The sequence below is a fragment of the Gasterosteus aculeatus genome, chromosome 1 (genome assembly GCF_964276395.1).
Source record: "Gasterosteus aculeatus chromosome 1, fGasAcu3.hap1.1, whole genome shotgun sequence".
NCBI lineage: Eukaryota > Metazoa > Chordata > Actinopteri > Perciformes > Gasterosteidae > Gasterosteus > Gasterosteus aculeatus.
In genome coordinates, this window is record NC_135688.1 from 4,045,206 (window position 1) to 4,067,072 (window position 21,867).

Below are 21,867 nucleotides of genomic sequence, written 5' to 3' on the forward strand. Positions count from 1 at the left end.
TTTAATTGTCTTCATCTGGGATGGAAGGTCTGTAGTTGAGGTGACGTGTGCGTCTGTAAAATCAAAAACGCACCTAACCAGGGTTTGTGCTATTTGTACACTTACTTATGCATAGTTACATGTTATTACACAGTAATAAGATGTGGTCTTTGACATCTTCTTCTCGAACACCTCTTCTCCACCTCCCGCCTCCCTCTCTTCCCTCTCCCCTTGAGCGACTCCCCCTTTTCTTTTGTCCCCCCCCCATCGGTGCTGCAGCCCATCCTGCTCCGAGCATTAATGGAACAAGCCACTAGAAAGCCCATCTCTAGGAGGGAGGAGGCGAGGGTGGTCTCAATCTCTCGCTAAGAGGCTACTTTGGTCCCCCAGCGTAAGCGCATTCACAGATGTCTCCGCACGCGTAGAGCCGTGTCACGCGTCACGGACGGCGGAGCGCGCCGCTTCCGAGGGAGCCAACGAGAAACGGCGAGGCGCGGAGAGAGGCACGGAGAAGACCACAAGAGGGGGACGAGAGAGGCGCGACCAGACCGGAGAGAAGGGGAAGAGCAAGAGAAAGAAGAGGCACTGAGCGCCAAAAACACACAGCTCGCTCTGACGTCTCCACCTCCATGCGCCCAATCCGGATTGTGTGAGCGCAAAAAGAGGAGAGAGAGAGAGAGACAGAGAGAGAGAGGGGAGGGGGGTGGTGGGGCAGGAGGAAAATAAACCCTGGAGCGTGTGCCCCCTCTTTGCCTGACGTTCGTTTCCCTTTTTTTTCCCCCCGTCTCCATCAACCCAGGCATGAAGGTGGGTGTCAGCTGGCACGGCAGAATAAAAGAAAGGGATGCTTTGACCGCTACCTCTCTTTCGACCGGGGACAATAAGGACGAGGAACCGGGGCGGGGGGGACAACGCACAGAAGGGGACAGAAAACGGGATTTCCAGAACGAATGGGAGTCCTTCTGCCGCATGCGCTCGGAATAGCAGCCGCCGCACGCCGAAGTAACTGAACGAGGTAAATAACGACCACCACTTTATCTTTTCCCTTTCTTATTCCCGCGCGCGCCCCGACGCGCACCCCGGGGCGCACTCGGAAGCGCGCACGTGAGCTTGGATGGGGATTTGACAATTTCCATGCTGATGAGGTCTGGAACGGCGGCAGAGAGATCGCCGTCTTTGTCCCCGGGTCGCTGCGTGCAGAAGCCCGGCGGAAGCGAGGGGGGAGAGGGGGGGGGTCTATGGATGTTGCATGGCACAGAAAGGCAGTGTGTGTGTGTGTGGGGGGGGGGGGGGGGGAGTCAGTGTCGCCCCGATGAAAAGGATTGATGATAATCCTCATGATGAGCATTGCTGCTGCTGCGCGGGGGCCAATTAGGATTTTGATTCCGTGAGTTTGGCTGATATTGTTGATTGAACTCATGCAGTAAAATGTGAATTTCATCCCCTATCGTACAGATTAATAATCCCCTGGAATAAAATATATACAGCGTGAAGACTCCCCTAAGAAAGGAGGAGAAAGTTGGGCTCACACGCGGTGCGTGTTTCCGAAAGGAAAACTCGACTAAACACTTTCCTCGTGACCCCGGGGAGCCGCGCGCCGCCTTCAGAATAACAACTTGTCCAGAAGAGCGAACAAAAAAAACAAAAAACGGGCATTGGCTCGAGAAAAGGAAAGCTTGAGTTAAGTGGGCTGTACGGGCTCATTTCTGACAGCGACACTGTCTGCGAAGACCGAGTGGTTGTTCTCCAGAACATCGAGCGTGCACCGGCGACTGTAAACAAAAGGAAATAGCAGGACGTTCTGTCCCAGTCTGCCAACAGCAGTCGTGCAGATGTGCAGAGGTGCGTTTCTAACCGCAGGGCTCAGTGCTAGATTCTACATTATTCGGGTCAGAAGGTCTTCCACAGTGCGCCACAAGGTCCGGGCTCCTCGCCCGTGTCCTTACTCGTGTGTCGGGAAACATCACCCGACTCTCCACGGAGTCTCTGACTCCGATCCAGTCACAGCGCGCCGACACCCACCATGACATCAGGCATATTGGGCACGTGTGCTGGCTCTCAAGATCCTATTTTCGCAACCATCCCACCGAGCAGCATCCAAGAAGACCTAAGAGCTGTCGTTGTCTGGCGTTCCGTGGGTAATCACGTGGTGCTGTGGGGAATCGAACCCAGCCACGCAGCACACCCAGGATGAATTGCTGCATGCTTTATTTATTTTTTCCTGAACTTGTTCTCATCCTTTAATTCCGCGTTCCCGCGCGCCAGGTTGGAAGCAGCAACACCTGGAGCGCGCTCACGTGGCCGTGCGTGTGCACAGCTGCTCCCCGAGCGGGTGTTTGCATGCTCGTGCAGCTTCTGCGCTCCCTGAGCGTGCACATATATTTAGTTTCTGCTGCAGTCTGGCAATGTCAGCAAATAACAGCCAGACGTTATTTACGGAAGCGGACGGCTCGTCGTTTGGTTCTGTGCCGGATGTGGCTGCAGGTCCGCCATGATTCATGACGCATCCATGATTTATTATCAAGTAGAATACATTTGAATACGGCATATTTGCGGTATAACACACAAAAAAACACATTTTATTCATGCCGTATCTAAGGGTTACAAATATTGTAATTCAGAAAGGGAAATTACTTTGTAAAAAAGAAAAAACATGTTCTCCAATCCATTTGGAAAACCCTTATTGAACTTAACGGTGGAAAAAGGTCAAACTCAAATGTTAATTAGAGATCTGAATGGAGGTGGAAGAACCGACAAATGTTCTTAAATGAAGCTTGGCACTAAATGTGAAGCAGTGAAGACAAAGCTATAGCCGCATGTCCACACGTTGACATTTCCACACTTTAATGGATTGTCAGTATTATTCAGTAAAAAAAAAACAACAACAACTGATTAATGTTTTAAATGACAACTGGCACCAAATATGACAATTTTCCTCACAGAGAATACAAAGCACACAATACAACAATATGGGCTACGATTGACCAGCAGCATTTCACACATCGTTTCACAGTGTAATAATGTCCATGACGCCCGAGACGGAGGCATTAGACTTCAGCACAAATGTTTTGGAAGCGATCGACAAGGCTTGCTGAGGTTCTGGAACAGAGGGGCAGCGGGTGGATGCATATAGCACGCCTGCCCACACGCAGACCTCATGGAGGCAGGTTTTTGAACCCCACCACTCGGCGAAATTCACTCCATGTTTGATGTGTGTGCCCTGGGTTTCTCTTTGAAGGTAGCTCAGTCACGGCGGTGTCCAGCCGTAGGCAATAAAGAGGGCGAAGCAGCTGAAATGAGAACAAAACATGACTTTTATCACATGCAATATGCTCTATATAGCAACAACCCAAAGTGCAAATGCGATGTAGTTTGTGTTCACCCATACAGCTGCATCTGCTCTCACATCTTGCTTGTAAATATTGAGTTGGCATTGGGAAAGCAAACTGAAACAGATGCAGCGATTACTGTGGGAACTAATAAACCTTTACGATCATGAATATTAATCACTGAGTTTCCCAGAGTGACGCCGCAAACAAACAATATTTCACACACTTCCTGCTGTACAATATGAAGTTTTTTTTATCTGCTTTTTTTTACCTTGAAATTACAGTGCCATCAGCAATATTAACCACCATTCAATGGCAGATTGTCTGAGTCCAACCAGAAGGACCAGAGTGCCGCTTGATCCAAGTTAGTGACTGAACAATAAACGAAGAGCTGCTGGTCTCAGGTTTGAAAAAGTCTGCACACTTTGTTCTTTTTGGACGTCGTCACTTGTAAGATGAGAGCATTGATGTAAACACGGGTGATGTGGCACCCGAGGGTTCGGGTTAGTTGCAGTGGAAAGCTGTACTTTAAAATATAGCTATCATTCTTTTTTTCCCCCGATAATTTTGTGTCAACACTTTTTAATTAAACAATACATTTTTCATACACATTATTTTGTTAACTTATCGTGTGTTGAGCGTGTTTATCGCGATATAAGGGTATTACATATTTCCTCATATTTGCCGCCTCCAAAAGAAAAACAATTTCCAAAAGAAAATTAGTAACAAACATTTTGCCTCATTAAGATTCTCCTGAAAAAAAAAACAGCAAAAGCAAAAGTACTATGAAGTTCTTCCACCACTGCTTCCGTGCATGGCCTGTATGTTAATGTCATCCGTTTTCACCTCTTATTTGGTTTTGTTCAGACGGCTCGTAACAACGGTGCTTGCTCAATAACATATATTTGTTCAGTCCACATGTTATGAAAACGTGTAATGGAATGCTTCCACTTTGGCTCTCGATCGGCCACCGAACCCGGGGCCTTCGAACGCACGCCCTTTTTTTTTATAATGAACAGCGTGGAAGCAAAGTCACAGCAAAATGAAACCACGATCTGTCTGGGCCGTGCAGCAGTGCTGTCCCACCTCCGTGGATTACCCTCCCCGGGGGCACTTAAAAGCCTGTGCGGCTGCCCATTAAGGCAGCCACTACCCCGGCTCATTAATGTCCTGCAGAGGAATTAGAATCAACTGAGCTCCACAGACGCACGCTGGCAGGGGCCCCGTGCCGTCCCTCCTCCCAGGGGCTGCAGTGGTTCGAACGGCTCGCGGTGACCTGAATAATTACAAATTCAATTCCCCCCAATTGCTGTAGCAGTTGAATTGATCGCGACTTCAGCGATTTCGGTGGAAGGTTGCCAAAGATAATCACATCGTGGGACATCGCCACTCACTTAATCGGGCTTGAAAGCCGAGGATTATGGGAGGAGGGGCGGGACGCCGCCCTGGACGCTGCAACACCAGTCACAATAAAGTGCATTCAAATCAAAGGAATGTGGTGCTTGAGGAGGGATTTTAACATTTTTTGTTGTTTGCTATCACTTCCCCAGATTGGAACTCTGATTGTTGTGCCGTTGTTTGTCTTTTGTACGTTTATGTTTGACAAAGTGTTGTTGCTGTTTGTAAAGAACTGTGTTCCTGAAACATTTAGATAATACAATTCATTCAATGGAAAACTGGGTTATTAAAAAAGAACAGGCCGTCCTTTCGATATGACGCTATAGAACAGAAGCCCTTTGGTCCTGAAAGGGGGCTGTTTCAGTTCGGTTCAGTCAGCGGACTCTATGCATCCACTCGTCATAACGTCATCGTCCTCGGCCAGCAAATGTTGGTGAGAACAACTAACAGTGTGAATACAACTGTAACATGTTAGTAAGTGCTTATCCATCTTGGCGTGACGGTCCGTAAAATGAGCGGCGTGATTTCCGTTTCACGTGGATTTGCTGCTCAGGCTTGTGATGCTGTTCGTTGGTTGAGTCAGTGATGCTCCGCCAAGCAAACACGTTTCCCCTTTCTCTTAATGAAAATGTTCTCTTTTCTTTTTTTTTGTGGAAATAATCTCATTACGTGCGTTTGTGGTTCGCCGTGGTCCCTGGGGGCTGTGCCGCTGTGAGAGGAAAAAGAAGGAGAAGAAGAAGGAGGAGGTATTAGGGACAGCTGGCAGTGTGGTATCAGTTGTGTTCACATTCATCAGGCCTGCTGGAGATTAGAAGACACAGCCGGGATGCTACTGGAGGCGTGTGTGGTACGTGCAGTCACATCGTACCGTACACGCACACACACACACACACACACACACACACACACACACACACACAGGGTCTATGCCAACGCTCAAACACTAGCAAGCGAAACCTCTGACCCAGCCCTCCAGCCTCACTTCCCCCCCCACTGTCAAACCCTCTCCGCTCACAGTGACAAAGAACAAGAGAGGAACACACTTGTTTTTCTCCCACTATATGAGAAAGTGTTACTTAACAAGAGAGATCAAAGAGGAAGAGCCCCCACTTTGTCCTCCACGAGTGTGAAGCTAGAGTTCACCACACGTGGGTCTTATTGTAACTCCTGTCTACACACATCTCTTATTCCCAACATCGAGTTGATTATCGATGTATCAGAGTTCCCGGAGCAGTCGTCTATTCATCGGAAATGAATGATTTTGGCAGCGAGTCCATTTTCTTCTTTTTTTAAGTTCGATTAACATCCCGTTATTTCCGGCGGGACAGCTGCTGAATCCCTCACGGATTAGGCGACGGCAAACACGCGGCACCACAAAAAGTCCTGCTTTTTAGGCGCAAACAAGCTTTCTCAATTACCCTCTTGAGAAAATCCTCGCGGCTTTGTCGCAAATCCCTCAGCTTTAACGAGGCCTAAGTGACACCCACCACCTCTGGGGAATGGATCACCTCGCGTGTGCGGACACGCCGGGAGATCAGACAGCGTCGTTCAGGAGTTTGTCCTGTTACACGAAGTGATACACAAACAATGAACACATTTATAGATCAACGTCTCTCCAGCACCTAATCATTTTGATCCCTTTCAGGTCCAGAATTTCTTTTTGACTTTCTACTCATTCTAATGTGAATCTACTTCACCCAAACACCACGTTTGATCAGCAGACATTTGATTGATCAACACGCTGCAGCAGCAGGGCGAACGTGTGCTCGGAAGAAGAAGAAACATCCTTCTCCGAGTCATCACTTGTCACCTCTTCATCTCCTGTAAGCCTCCACACGCTGTGTTCAGGTTGTGTCGTGCTGATGGTACACGGGCCTAAAAGACCAACTCCTCGTTCAGACGTCTTTAGATTTTTCACAGTTCAGCAGCACGGGCGCTAGCGTTTGCCGCGTGGAGTGTTACAGTACGCAAATGTAAATGCGATGTACAAAGGGCGCCTTTGCTCCATAATAAGCACGGTGCTTGACGCGTGTTGGGCTTCTGCTGATGATGCTGCCGAGGCGTAAGAACTCGTGAACGGATTCGTCTCTGTCGTATCCCAATGATGTAAACGGTTCTGTTGTTACCGACCCAGAGGACCTCCGTCCATTCGCACACGGATCGTGTCCCCCTGGTGGGAAGGCTCCGCTGACGGCTTGTTATTTCGAAGTTGAGATTGATGATTTTGAAACGGGGGGCACTTCTAACCCGGAACGTTGTTGACACTTCTTCTTACCTTGACCTGCGGTTACATTGCATAGTCGGTTATATGGTTGTATGGTCACATATAAAGGTTTATTTCATCAATCTCAGGGGAAATTCCAGGCACAGGCACACGTGTGTCGGATGTCTTTGGCGTTTGCATCCTTATCCACTTTGTGACATGATTTTAAGTTGTAACGAATTTACAGAGGGCCTTTTGGATGTAAAGCAATTTGTAGTAGCTAAGTGATCCAAACTCGACTGCACACCTTCCACCCCCGCAGCTCCGTCTACCACTGTTGTGTAAGCTTCCGCTCTGGACCTCTGCAAAAAGCTGAGGAGTGCAAAATGAGAAGAAAATACCAGGGCTGCTGCATTGTGGCTTCCATTTTCTGAATGCTTTTCTAGGTCTGAGAACAATCTGATTTACTAATCTACCCCATAAACACGCTATTTAAACCGTTTCTTTATTTTCATTTTTTTTCCCTTTATCCTCGGAGGTTGAATGTGCTGATCTCGTTCCCTGCCGTGGTGCGATCATCCCTGTTACGCGGTATGAAATAGGATTGGCGCAGACGGAGAGCCGTCTGGTTTTGCCATTCGGAGCAACCGGAGGAAATGTCGGCGGCCGTTGTGACTGTTTTGACTGACTGAGATGGATAAACACTCATTTGCACAGGGGAATTACTCCAGATTAAATATTGATTGTTGTTTTTCCCTCTGTGGTATATTTACATTTCCAGACCAACAGTAGACAGCTGAAAAGCTCAAGTTGAAGTAAATACAGAAGGAAGCGTGTCACTGCGGAGGGAGGAATTCATTTTAATTTCACTGGACTGTTATTTTAAGTTTATTTGCCCCAACATTGAACTGGAAATGAGTGGAATAAACAACTATTGAGTTGCGTGGTGGGGGGGGGGGGGGGGGGGAGTCAGCGTCCCTGCAGCTCTGAGCTGCAAACCGTGTCACGCGTCACGCCGAGAAGCCGGGCCGACAGGCCTCAGCTAGCTGCCGGTTGTTCTTGTTCTTGTCACTGCTCGCGGGACGTTTCTTGTGCAGTTGGTGCCAATCAACTCTCACTCTCCGCGTTGCATCTCTCTTTTTTTTTTTTTTTTTTAAGGCTGGCACACAGTTAGTAAAGGCAAAATGTCCCTTTGTCACGCATGAATGTGAAGTTGTTACATAATGTACCATTAGAATGTGGGTTTAAGCCGGGATTCCAATCGTCTTGGACTATTTTTATGACATATTTACTTTCCGCATCTCCAGCACACGAGGAGGAGAATAATCACACTAATCCCCCCCCAAAAAAATCCCAAAGTTCTAATGAACCAGGTGACGTACAGAGCACATGTATCGCCTTTCTGCTTCGGACTTTAATTAAGAGCTATGAGCAGCATGTTGGATGACCTGCATTAAGTTGTTCAGCTTCTTGCCTTTAAGAATTAATAACCATGAAAAAGCTGTGAAACGGCGTCACAAAAAGAGCTTAAACTGTGCACGCGCATTATGCATAATCTTTTTATAAGTGATGTCTCTGCGTACTGAAATAAATTGTCAGGTTAAAGCGAGGTGGACTTTTAATGATTCAAGGATTATGTTATGTATACGTTTGGGTTTCACAGCTTGGGGGGGGGGGGGTGCCACCCTCATTCCTTCAATGCCCCCCAGTCCCCGAGGCAACCGCTCCTCAGCCTGTCTGCACCACCTGAATACGGATTTGATGGCTCTGGCTGTTATTATTTGGGGAATATGGCGGAATCATTAGAGCAGAAATCAAGCAATGACTGCAGTTCGTATGAATTGGGGTTTAGTTCCCTCTTGTTCATACTAAGGAAAATCCTTGAAATGCCCAATATGTATAAATGGAGTCCGGGATCCGCTCTTAAAAGCTGCATGAACATTCAACTGGCATCCAAACACAGTGACATAATTACCAGCTATTGTCATGAATGGCTGCGTCTAGTTGAGCTTTTAGCAGATCAACACACCTCGGCACCGAGGGCCCGATTACGGCGCCTCCACTCAAAACTCCGTCTGAGACGATTTCAATGAGAATGAATCAATATTGTAGTTGTTTTGTTCCCACGAGAGACTCAAGTGTTTGTCTTGTCTGCTTCATCTTTAACACGCGAGTACAGAGCTGGGAGCGGAGGAATAGCGAGGCATTCGTCCCGAATTACCGCCGCAAACCGCCGCTCGGAGTAATGCGCGATAATTGTTTGTGAGGCCCGGCGCGTGCGTACGTCTTCTCATATACAGTAATGATGTTTGAATCAACTCTAGTAATCAGCCAAATTTGACTAGTGTACTTATTTGGACATTATAATATAATAAAACCACTGGAAACATCACACTTTATTTTTCGAGGTCATTATTGATATTACTACCAGTATTAATACATCATTTCAATGTTGGGATGTCAAATAAATCACAAAATGTCATTATCTACCATTACAGTACATGTGCATGCACATATCTCATGTCTTTCGTCCTTTGCCTGCATTGATAGCGCAGCGTGTAACCGAGATGCACGCGGCTCAGTGCGGCGGCGTCGCTGAAGGAAACTGCGCGCAGAGCAGCGTCCACGCCGAGGATGGGAGTCGGCTTTTCATGCGCTGTGGGTCGGAGGCCCCGAAAAAAAAATGCCCTCGTGTGATTGATCACGCGCTACGAGCTAATGAGATAAACAGAGCGCCAATCGAATTTTCAGTCGCGGCGGAATCACGCCGGAGGGGTCAACGCAGCCGCGTGCGATGGCCGCGTGGACGCGTTCGCGTTCAAAGAGGCGGCGGGAAAAAAAAAAAGAGGCCCGAGCTGCGCTTTGGGCTGAGAACGGAGCCGTGTCCTCTTCCGCTGCGTGGAGCCGCTTCCCCTCACCGCCGCAATCAGGGTCAGTGCTGCTCAAGTCGCACGCCGGCAACGAGATCTGACAAGTTGAGTACTTAACGCTTGGCAATCATCGCCACCGAAACCTTCTTCCAGTCACGGCCTGTGCAGCAGGCGGTGCATTAACACACGGGCATCTATGAAAGGAACCTGTGACTGCAGAGGAAAGTAGAGCAGGAGGACGGATGACCATCGGCACCACACGGGCCGGATGGTTTAGTGACAGACACACTGGTAGTTCAATTTCATTGCGCCTCGGTCCACCAATTAAAACCTTCGTGCTTTCACCAAAACGGCTCTTGGAGGATAAGCGAGATGCGTGAGCTGCACGCACGGTGAGCGTGTCAGAAACACAGGAACGCTGAGCTCGACGCGCGTGAAGCTCGTCTCATCTCGAAGCAGCCCGATATGCTCGTTCCGTGACGCGTAGTTTAGCATTCGCCGCAGTAATCGTCTGCGTTTTGATGCCGTCTCATGGACACAACCAGAAAGAACACTCAGAGGGAGGCGCGTTTAATTGATTGCTTTATGATTGTGTCACCCAGACCTCGTCTGCACACAGAGAGGCACTCTGTGGGGGGGGGTGAGTCATCGGGGGAGGGCAGAATCTGCAAGCAGCGACTTTGTTTTTCACGTGGAGGACAAAGGGACGTCTCGGCGTGTCTCTGTTGTTTTATGTGCCGCTAAAGACCGAGAGGAGGTGTCCGACTGCATTAATATTCATGCGTTCGCTCCGGGTGTTTGATGGTGAGTCTTTGGGCAGGAAGGCCACAGGGGAGCGTCTTGCTTGTCGCAATGCTTCAACAGACGGACATTAAAAAGAGACAAGAGGGTCTCATTTTTTCGTGTGATTCCAGATTTGTCCGATGAGAGGTTTCCCTTTTGTTCAAAGGATTTAGAGTCTGTGTGCATGAGTCCATGTGTTGTTTGTGCCCAGTGGTCTTATGCTTTTTATATGCTTCTTACAGACTTTTTAAAATGACCTTCAAGGGCTCTTATTTCTGAGTATTGTGAGGAATGTTGAACTGGTTTTGAAACAGTGTCAATGTATTGCAGATTCCTCCATATGAGCTACTTGATGATGATCTGACCATCAACCAGAGGATCTCCGTATTGCTACTCTCAGTTCTCCTCATTGGTGCTAGTTCATCCACAATTAGACACAGTTATTTGGATTCACCAGAAAATTCCTTGGGCTCAGACCAGCTGGGACCAGCTGAAGGAAGCGACGACCCCGGACGGGTCAGGCAGACTGTCACGCAACTGCAGGAAATTAGGGGTTTTCCAATGGGAATTTTGTGCTCAGAAGCACTGCTGCTTTTGTCCACAGGGACAATCAAAATGATTAAGAAATGTACATTCCTCCTAGCGGCTTTAATACGCATGTTGTTAATTAAAGTGACATTTGTTCAAATTTGCTCTGCTTAATAGCAAAAACACTTATTTCGGCACTGAATTGAAAAAACGGTGCACACGTGATTACGGTTGATTAAAGCAAAATCACTTCCACTCTTCTACGTTGTCGCCTAATGAAAATAGAACTGAGGAGTGAGTCTGTAATTTGTAATGTTCGCAGTGCTGAGTAAAAAAACAAAACAAAACAAAAACTCGGTAACTAACAAGCAAATCCCTTTCAAAGAAAACAAAAGCTGTCAAACCTACGGATCATTGGCTCTCCGCTCACTGCGACACCGACAGCGTCGGTGATAATCACCCGCGATTGATAGGTATACTGACGCAATGTGGTTTCTAACATGCTGAATTCAAATGCAGGGGGCGAAAACAAGCTTTCACACCACATGCAAAACGGGGAGAAGAGACGAAGATCGATATGGCTCCAGCCGAGGCATATTGCAAATGAAAAGCATGCACGCCACGATAATGGATATGGATTTCTGGGTGTGTGGCTCATGCAGGTCTGAACTCTCTATATATAGAGCTGCAAAAATTGATTGATGGGTGCACGAGACAGGGAGTGTATTTCTACATATGGTGACTTCCTTTACAAGGTATTCAATCACTGTGCAGAGGACAGAGAAAATAGCCACTTTGAATAGTCTGGATGTACCTTTTTGAGTGGAATTCATATGCAGGAAACAGGATGTGTTTTAAAGACTACTGACAGTGCTGCCTTCTGTAATTAGTAGTCAAAGGCTTAGGTAAAGAACTTCAAAACTAGTGTTTATACGACGGGTGCGACGGAGTGAGAAAGCCAATCGGTGTGCGGGGAAAAAACACGCCGGGAATAAAGAGCCAAAGAGCAGCATTAGAATATTTACCGTGCCGAGGGAAGCGGGACTGGAGCCTTCAGATGTCTCACATCGTTTGTAATCAGTAAGACTTCCGCTCTGCATCAGGCTGCCGGGTGGGCTTTTGTGTGTGTTAGCCTTTCATAGAGTGTGTGTGTGTGTGTGTGTGTGTGTGTGTGTGAGGGTCACTGATATATTTGTTCTCGTGGATTTCTGTAGCCGTCTGCTGTTACCGAGCTATAATAACTATCTATAACAATCTCAAATCTCGTCAGATAAAGCAGGGCGCAACTATGACTAATGCATTGTTTTGTCATATTTTCCAGTTGATCTCTCACGGTGTCTGTGCTTTTTGTCATTGATTTATTGCACTGCCAAAGGCTTCCAGTATGAATTAATTCAAAGTCTGTAATAACGTTTACTGCGTGTCCTTTCGGTTTTACTCCCCATAAGGACACTGATACATTAAACTGTGAGGATTCATACTTCCCACACCTAATTTTTATATGGGGTTTTGTTATATTGTTGGTCTGGATAATTAGTTTGGTCCAATATCTGTGTGACCAGACAATGAAAGTGTTGGTAATATAATTTCAGCTCCAACCAGCTGGGTGACCAAGGTCGTCTTCAATAAAGTGATATAAGAGGTTGCTCAATTTATTTTAAGTACACTTTCACATTCCATCACTTTACCCATTTACAAATTGGATTTAAAAACACTCTTTGTATTTTTTTACTGAATATTGAAGTATGAAAGAATATAACTGCTGACGTTTCAGTGATGTCTTTTCATTCCGTGTTATTTTAATCCTTTGATTATTCTGCAGACGATCGTCGCCAAAGAAATAATTGTTGCAAATGTCTTCGTGATTTCACTGTAAAAATGTACACAATCTCTACGTGCATCTGCTGGAACCAGCACACAGTGCATGGCCTGATTTCAGCTGAAATGTACGAGTAATGAGGTCGCAGCTGCTTATACGAACTGCATTTCAATTATTCATGTAATTAAAGTCAACTTCTCCATCAAGCCTTTTGTTTTTGGCCGGTCCTCACTGCTGTGTAAAAAGAGATTAGCGAAGCTGCACCCGGCGATAGTGCTGCGCTACGTCAGACAAAGGGCCAAATCTAAGACGGTTTAAGCCATTTAACCAAAGAGGAAAGGCCTATGAAGTGTGCCAGGTGCACTTCACACAAATCTGATAAGTGCGCCCTGAGGAGTTCTGCACGAGCCGATCTCACAGCAGCATGGCAAATGCCCAGGACTGCACGCGTTGACATTTTCTCACAGAAGAAGTCATTCAAATTCAAATACAGTATTGATCATTTATTCAGTACAACGTCATAGAAGACGACCTCACTGCCACAATCCCATTTACGCGGTTCCCCGTTGGTACATTATATATAAGTATTGTTGAAATCTCATTGAACCGTCGTATCAAAATCATAAAACAAGTTGCGTGTTGCTCAGAGATACAAACACTGAATTGTTGAGTTCCATGTGCTCAAGGTAACACCTCAAGGTTAAGACAAGCTGTGCAATATATCTGTTGTTTTTGTGTGAAAGGAGGCCGCCGACCTACAGCCTCATTTGGCTTTCCAAAGAAACCAGCAGACCGAACCCTCCATTCTGCCCCGAAGGCGCCGGGGTGGATTCGCGGTGGAGCGCGGCTCTCACCTCCACCCCCGCAGGTGTTTTCTCCCATGGTATCCCCTCCAGAGAGAGACGCCACTGGGCCGTGGTGTAATTGTGCCGGCGTCAGGGAGAGCGAGCCGAAGCAGAGGACGGTCAGTCAGGACGAACGGACGAGAGGCAACACGCCCAGAGTCTATTACGGTTAATTCGAGTGGAGAGGGGAAAGAGGGATGAGGGCGCGACCGCGAGGGGAGAGGGAGAGACAGATCGAGATGAGGGCGGAGGGAGGGAGGTATAAACTGTCGTAACAGTAGCCTTATCTCCAGATGAACCTTTGCAGGTTTGTGAGATGTTAATTCAATGTCACGCTCAGGGTCCATTCTGCTGTGGTCTGGGAGATAGAGAGGAGATGAAATCTCTCTATTCGGGAAAAGAAAAAAGGGTTGTTTAAGGATTCATGGCTAATTGTGGATGCATGAAATGCTTCTGCGTTTCAAAGGTAATCCTCTGTTTTAGAATAAAAAAACTATTAATTCTTTGGCAGCTTTTTTAATGAGCTGATGGCCAAACTGTGCATAGATTTAGATGCAATAATCCAAGTTACGTTTAGAGTACATTCATTTCTCAGATGTGTGAGGCACGAGCGAGACGAAGGGAAAGGAGATCAGAGCCTCGTTTGTTCTCCACTTGCTCCTAAGAGAATAAACTTGTGATGTTTTAGGATTTATGGATAAACTGCAGCGAGCAACACGTCCAGGGCGACTTTACTTTAACATGCACCTTAAAAAAAGCTTCCTGTTATGAACATTTGTTTCAATCTAGTCCTGATTCCTGAAGATAAATGATTTACTGTTATAGTATTTATTACTCATAATTCATTCATTAATACAGTTAAGATGTTATTCAATTTGAATTTTTATTTTTTAAATGTCAGTCAGTTGTTGACGACAAACAACTGCTGATGGACTTTAATGTATACGGGACTAAATCACAGAGAAAATTAGACATTAATTTGGTGTTCAGCGCCTCTGCCTGAAGAAACCCCCTCAAACTGGCCCTCGATGAGTTTTAATTGAATACGCTTGGCCTGCAGAATGTGTTGATCTAAAGACCAAGAGACAGTCTTTAAATACCAACGCCCAATTGGGATGTGCTGGTCTCCAAAAGGTCACCAGCACAATTCTTCCTGTTTGCATTTCATGATTATGTGACATTAACCTTCGACAATTTGACATATATCCCCATGCGATAAGTCACTAGTGACATCGCTTTCGTATAGCCTGTAGAGGAGAACCCACCTGAACCGCATCACGTCTCACCGATCGGGGGCCTTGGTGTCCAGTAAGAGAGGTTTGTCTTTAATGCGGCTCATCCACAGGAGCTGATGGATGGCAGTGTGAGGACAGAAGCCCTCGCTGCATCCATCACAACCAGACAAGCGTCCTCCTGACTGGTGGCCCAGGTGACAAATGACAACTGGGAGGGTAAGCTATTTGGACAAAGTCCAAGCTTGGACAAAAAGGACAGACGCCACTTATGTTTGATCCGTATTTGCTAGCCTGGCTGCTTATTATGTCGAGAGTTCGTGCAAAAACCCTGAACTTTTTTTGTTTCAAGCAATGACTTGCATGAAAATCCCTATTTGCACTTCAAGCGGGATTCAATAAGGCCCCAAATTGGTACTTAGCAGTGTGCAGTGCGAATGAGACAGATGCGGCTGAAGGGGGCCGGCGGTACTCGTGTCGACGTAAATCACATTTTGCATTCGGAGCCGCGAGGAGGCGGCGGGGAGGAGTGATTCTATTGGGAGCGGCGGATGAACTGGCGGCGGCTCCGGTGCATATTGCCAGAGGTCTGGGGAAGTGGGAGGAGAGGGGCGCCGTCGGGAGAAAACGTCCAGCCACGGATGACATGCATTTCTTAATTCTACACCGTGTGTAAATATGTGTTTCGTATTGTCAGATGTTTCTGTCTGTGGACTATAAGGCTTCTCGTCAGTCACCTTTCAGTCACATTGTCTCATGTCTCCTACATTAGTACGTTTAAAGTGACGGTTTCCTTCGCTGAGGCCTTTCATAGAATATTCAACGCGCGGGTTGTGTTGCTTTGTAATCCTTCCTACAGAAATACTGTGTGAAAGCATTTACATTGTACACTCGTTGGCAGATCATTTCTCATCCGTGTCTTTTATTTTGAAACCCTGTAAACTCCCGGGATCATTTGTTCAGTGGCTTTCATTGACCCAGGCTGCCGATGGGGGTCTCAAAGCTGCATGAATCAGCGTTTGGCATTGTGTGTTTTCTAGTCTAGCGGGGATAAAAACATGAAATCCAGCTAACCACCTACCGATACACTTAACTCTGCTCACCTGCGAGTTGCTGGCGTTCTGAGGCAGAAACATCATTATCGCCTGAGAGCCAATGGTGACAAAAATGTCAAGCCTGCTGGGCAGTTTATGAGAACTCATACATTTAAAACCTAAATAATGAGATGAAACAGAAGCTAAGAGGCTCCACGGAGCTGCTGGTTCACTGTTCTTGGTTATTTTTGGCTGCATGAGCAACTCTTTCACTTAACACGCTTTTCTTTGGTACTAAAAACCATTTAAAGTTTAAATTTAAATTTGAGGGGTAATTCATGACAGTCACACAAGAGAGGTGACCTCTGCACACACACACACACACACACACACACACACAGACACACATGCGCGCTTTGTGTTCGCTTGATTATGAACTGACTTTGACTGTGACTTTCATTTCGGAGCTTAAACCATCCATGACCTAAATGCAAAAGAATCCATAAAAACCCCTAAACCTCCCAGGAGCATTTTTTATCACCAGTGGCGTCGGTTTGGAGGATTGATTTGTTTTTTTTACCCTCCACAGTCATTTTATGTCTGGCAAATATTGTTTGCTGTGATGTTTTCGCATGTTATTGATTTTCGCTGAATGCTCTGGGTGGTAAATTATCACTGTGGAATATTGCTTTAGATGCAAGTTTTTTTTTACCGAGGGGCTCTTTAATTACACTTTATGCTTAGTGCTCAAAGCAGTGGAGCTTCACTGTTTGCATTTGAGAAACGTGTTTAGTTTAATCGAATGTATTGCTTTGTTTGAAAAGATTATTGAAAGACGTTTCTATTATTGACAACGCACTTCATTTTGTTTACAGTATAAAATCTCTCCGCCGACAATCATATTGTTCAATTTCTAAATAAACCAAAAGTTATCGAGCGTCAACATGTAGCCCGTTAAATACAAACACAGAAAATACTCATTTACAAAGCATAGCACTTTTGTTATTCCCGACTATCCACACTTTCAATTAAAAACTAAGAAAAGAGAAAGTTAGCCAAGAGAAGCTAATCTTTCTCAATTCATTAAATGTATTTAAAGTTTACAGTTTAGTTTTATTTAAACTAAAAATATTTTCTCTTTGAAAGTACAAAGAAAAATGATCATTATGCTTTATTTTCTTAATTTCAAACAATTGGACCAGACTTTTAATTAGCTTTCTTGGCCAGTGTGAGAGCTCCACCTCGCATACACAAGGACTGTTAACTTGCAAAAAAACAGCTGCTCAGCCAGCATTCTCTTTTTTTGTTGCCTTTGCCTCCAATTTTCACCATTCAGTCAGAAGACAATTTGCAGAGAGATCAGAACTAATAACCACATTCTCCTGCAGCCGCGGCTCATTTGTTGTTTTTTCAAAACGTTCAAAGCAAAGTAATTTAGAGCTTCGACTTTTTCTCACATCATCCGCAGTGTGAATCTGATAGAACAGAAGTTCTGCTCCAAGACATTTTAAGTACAAGTGCTTCGCTGTCTTAAGTGTGTGTGTGTGTGTGTGTGTGTGTGTGTGTGTGTGAGCGAGGGCCCTCCCTGCCCCCCCGATAAGCGTTTCCGTTGTGTGCTGCAGGCGCTGTAATGTGGGAAACGCAGGCCGCGCGCCTCGGTCGCCCCTTTGCGATCAGATAGGAGCGTAAGCTTCAGACCCCCGCCGCCCCTCCAAACTCGACCTCAGCCACTCAGACCTTCTGTGGAGAAAATTCTCAGGTCTCACACCCGCCGCTGGCGAGCGAGCGAGCGGCCTCCTATCGGCCTCCTCGTGAAGCCGCTGTTTTTCCTCCTGCGCCTCGAGCGAGCGTGTTAGGCGCGGCTGCGTGTCCGCGGGGAGGCTCAGTGAACACGCCGTCCCAGTGTGACAGGTCGCCTCCCAAAGAGAGTTTCCTCCCACGACGTTAACCGCTGAGGACATACCTGTGCGTTAACGCACAGACGCACACTGCGCCCGCGTGCATCCGTGCACAGGCGCATGTGCCACCCAAAATAGCCGTTCAGAGGAAAGCGAACGATGGGGGAAAAGGTGCACTGCAGGTAATTGGATTCAGCGAGATAATCAAAATTATAATCACTTCTGCCATATTCAGTGAAATATGCAGATCAGAGGATTTATCTTTATTAACATCAGCAGTTTGCAGATTATATACGTCTGAAATTCATCCAACACGCTCAGTTTTTTTTTTCCCCCTAAATCCCAGTCAGCAATTAGACTAAACTTCTACCTCTGGTGTATGCAATGTGATCGGCCATGTCGGCATTTCCCTCCATTCATCAGAGAGTCTGTCTCACTAAATGCTGGCAATTAGAATGAGGATCTTGTTAATGACAGGAGCTTCCTGCGGACCAAGCTAACATATTGCAGCAATTAAGTGGAGAAGTAATAAAACAATAAACCTATACAGTCTCCTTCTTATGTGGCCTCTTCAGGAGACCACGGGAAAGACTCTTTAGGCCCAAGCGACGGTGTCCCTCGCGGCTTTGATCCCTTTGAGCCGTAATGGCTCCCTCTGCAGAGATGCAGCAACTGACCAAAAACCTTGATCTTAAAACCAAGAGCAAAGGTCTGGACCGGTTGCCAAATGGATTAAGAAACCCTTCGATGCTCAGAGAGTGCGGCTCTTTGAAAGATCATATAGAGTAGAAGCCTCATTGTGAAATGATCCATTTGAGAGGTTTGTAGAATATTTATTTTAAGACTTTCAGCAAATAGAGCCCGAAGGGAGCATAAAATGTGCTGTACTCGTTGCATTTTGTAAAGTCCTAACGAATCAGCTATCGCATGAATGTGCTCGTCCCCGTGCTTCCAAACATCCATCGGCGTGGGATTCAACCACGTTCTTTCCGCTCAGTGTGTCAAGTCAAGATGAACTGGGACTCTCTTTTTCGCCCCGTGGCACCAAGCATCATGTTGTAGAAGAACGCAGAGGTCAACTTCCGCTGGTCCCATGTGATGCCGCTGCCCCGAAAGAGCACAGAGTGAACCACGCAGTCCTCCGTCAGGCCCGCCGACGGCAAGGGGTGGGGGGACGCCTCGTCGTTTGTCTCTCTTGTGATCGGAGCTGTCAGCGGGGATCCGTCTCGGGAGGAATACGCTGTCCGCTTATGCATTTCATGTCAGAAGTGGTCCTGGTGACAGATGGGTGGACGGGTATTTCAGAGTGTATTTTAAACTAGGAATAGAAGCAGCGCTGCATGGTGGCGCTCACGAGGAAGCCGTTAGCCACGTCTTTATCCAAACGAGGCCGGCTGTCCAGGCTGAGCTGATTGAACAAGGACATTCATGTTATTTTTAATGCCTCCCCTCTCACTGAGATTACTTAAGCCCCCCGTTTTTTTACGGGTTAGGGCAGCGAGCCGAGCCCCGGTAATTATGCAGACGAGGAGTAAAAGCCCTGTGATTGCGTTCTACGGCAGAAGGTATATTACCTTTTTAGGGTGTCGAGCAGAGCACCTTGGGGAGCTGCTCATAATTGAAGCTGGCACGGGTTTCAATTGTAGGAGCGTGTTAGGGGGACTTTTCTTATGGTTTGCTCGAATGCACCGGTGACCACGGTCGTGTTCAGACCGCCGGCGTGCGGCTGAAGCGTGGAGGTGACATTCGATTAGGTGATTAGAGGTTGGCTCTGAGGCAACGCGGTGAGACGGGAGGATGTCGGGCTTGTGGAGGAGTGAAGAAAAACAAGGGGGAGCCTGTTTGTCCGAACCGAGCTCTGTTTTTTAGTTAAACAAGAGCAAATTGTTTTGTGAAGTTCTTGTTTTGTTTTAATTTTATGGAAATGTCCATTTTTTTCTACAACTCATAACATTTGTTTTAAACTTGAGGAAACTAATTGCAGTCCGGGAAAAAAAAAAACATTTTCAATTTCAATCGACTTACTTTCGGGGACATTCTAAAGATATATGTGGTAATTAATTCATATCGTTAGTTGACGCGCTGCATTTGTTTTATGAGCCACATTTGAAGTGGCTCATAAAACATAAAGTGTGTCATGTTTAATCTACAGCTGTTATTTCATTATGTGAGGTAAATATGTAATAAACATTGTTTGTCTTTTACTGCTCCGTCTAGACATCTTGTATCGTAAATCCTAAAAAAAAAAAAATACAAACATCAATTGGTTAATAAAAAGAGCTCCGTTTCGTCTCATTTTCAGAATGCACCGCTTTAATACGCTGATGTTACTCCTCACACAGCGGCGCCACCCTTTCTCCGTCTCGCTCTTACCCGCTCACGTTTTCAAACGACGTACGATATACATCTCCATAAAATCTCACTCAAGTGTTTTATTCAAGAGTGCGGCTGCAGGAGCAACGAATTCGCAACCGGCTGCCCTCCTTTTTATCTGCGTCATTAACAACGAAGAGAACAGTCGCGACGCTCACGATGCTCACTTAAGCACGGAGGTCAGCGGAGGTCTCCTCAACAATAATTGCAGAGAGAACAACGCCGTTAAAAGACGGTGACCAAGCGAGTTGAAGTGATGAACATTTCAGACGGCGGAGGCTCGTTGTCAGACTGTCGGGATAATGACTGCTCATAAACATTCATCGCTGATGGAGGTTTTCTTCTTGAATTCACAGTAAACGTTGGGCGCCGGGCAGGAAAATAGTACGAATTCTCCACTGTTGAATGTGGAAAATGATCGTGTGAAGAGTGAGTAACGGCTAACCTGATTCTGCGCGCTGCAGAATGGAACGTTATTCCCGGACGATCATGGAAACAAACGAAAGCTGTACGGTGGGCCGGTTAAACAAAAAACTAATCTACTGAACTCCTGGCATTAAGCGAAGGTGGTGCAAGGACATTCCCTCCACCCGGATGGATCAATGGATCTCCTGCAGAAGTGGAAAACGGCCGCCATCGTTTGAGCGACAGCTGCAGAAATAAAAGGCATCAAGGGAAAGGTCGAGGTCGCTTCTTCACTTTGGAAGCGAGTGCTCTATTTGCGGAACGCTACTAGAAACCAACGCCGGCCTCGCTTTGGCCAATCGAGGGCAAACGCAGCGTAACGATTCACGCGGGTTCAGTGAGAAGGTGCTGATGGTCTCCTGTTGTTAAAAGCAGCAGACCTTACTTTTAAAAACAAAACAGAAATAAAGGACTTGCCCTGTTGTTGCGCTGTTCGTACTGGAACGCGTATTTCAGAGTAGTGTTGCGTTTCAGCCGGACGCAACACGGAGCCGTTATCTATTTATACCCCGGAGACCAGCTGAGATTGTGGCTGCTTCACCAAGCAGCACCTTCAGGCCGCTGATGATATTCCTGTGCAGCTCTGCAGCTCCGGCTGAGGCTGGGAATTCTTCACAGGGATCAGTGTACCCCCGAAATGGTGTGGGTGGTGCTGTGTGTGTGTGTGTGTATTTATATATATATATGTGTGTGTCTGTGTGTGTGTGGCAGGGCGAAGCGAGGTAATACTATAGGTGATTGCCTGTAAAGCCACAACCTTCTCTTGTCTCCGTCTCTGTCAGAGGTTTTCCCCGAGGGGGATCAGCGGGTAGCACTGAAACCAGGCTGCTCAAAGATATTTGCCAAATTTAAACAAAGCGATTGAATATCTAAGTCCGTATTATAAAAAGGAAGCAGCCAGTTATCTTAGAGGGTATATTTTTGCTTTGAAAGGCGGTGTGGTGGTGTAGACAGCTGGGCAGGCTTCATAGCTCTGGCTCTGAGGCGCAACATGGAGGCATTTTGACTCAGTCGGCCCCACGTGATTGATTGCCGCTTCAATATGACTGATCACGGGGGCTGAGGCCCTGCAAGAAAAGAACTAATATTGTCAAAGACGTTGGTAGCCACT

General features: G+C 46.6%; 1 protein-coding gene across 6 annotated transcripts in view; it reads left to right on the plus strand.

The window, feature by feature from the left end:
- The first annotated feature begins 271 nt into the window (after positions 1 to 271).
- Positions 272 to 21,867, plus strand: part of LOC120815825 (galactosylgalactosylxylosylprotein 3-beta-glucuronosyltransferase 1) — a 55,264-nt gene continuing 33,668 nt past the window's right edge. For 2 of the 6 annotated variants that reach the window (XM_040170837.2, XM_040170872.2), the window contains exon 1: positions 302 to 994. The gene's annotated coding sequence lies outside the window, so the exon portion shown is untranslated. Of the gene's footprint in view, positions 995 to 21,867 lie in introns of all 6 variants that reach the window. The other 4 variants (XM_078108276.1, XM_040170847.2, XM_078108279.1 and 1 more) reach the window with 4 other exon arrangements.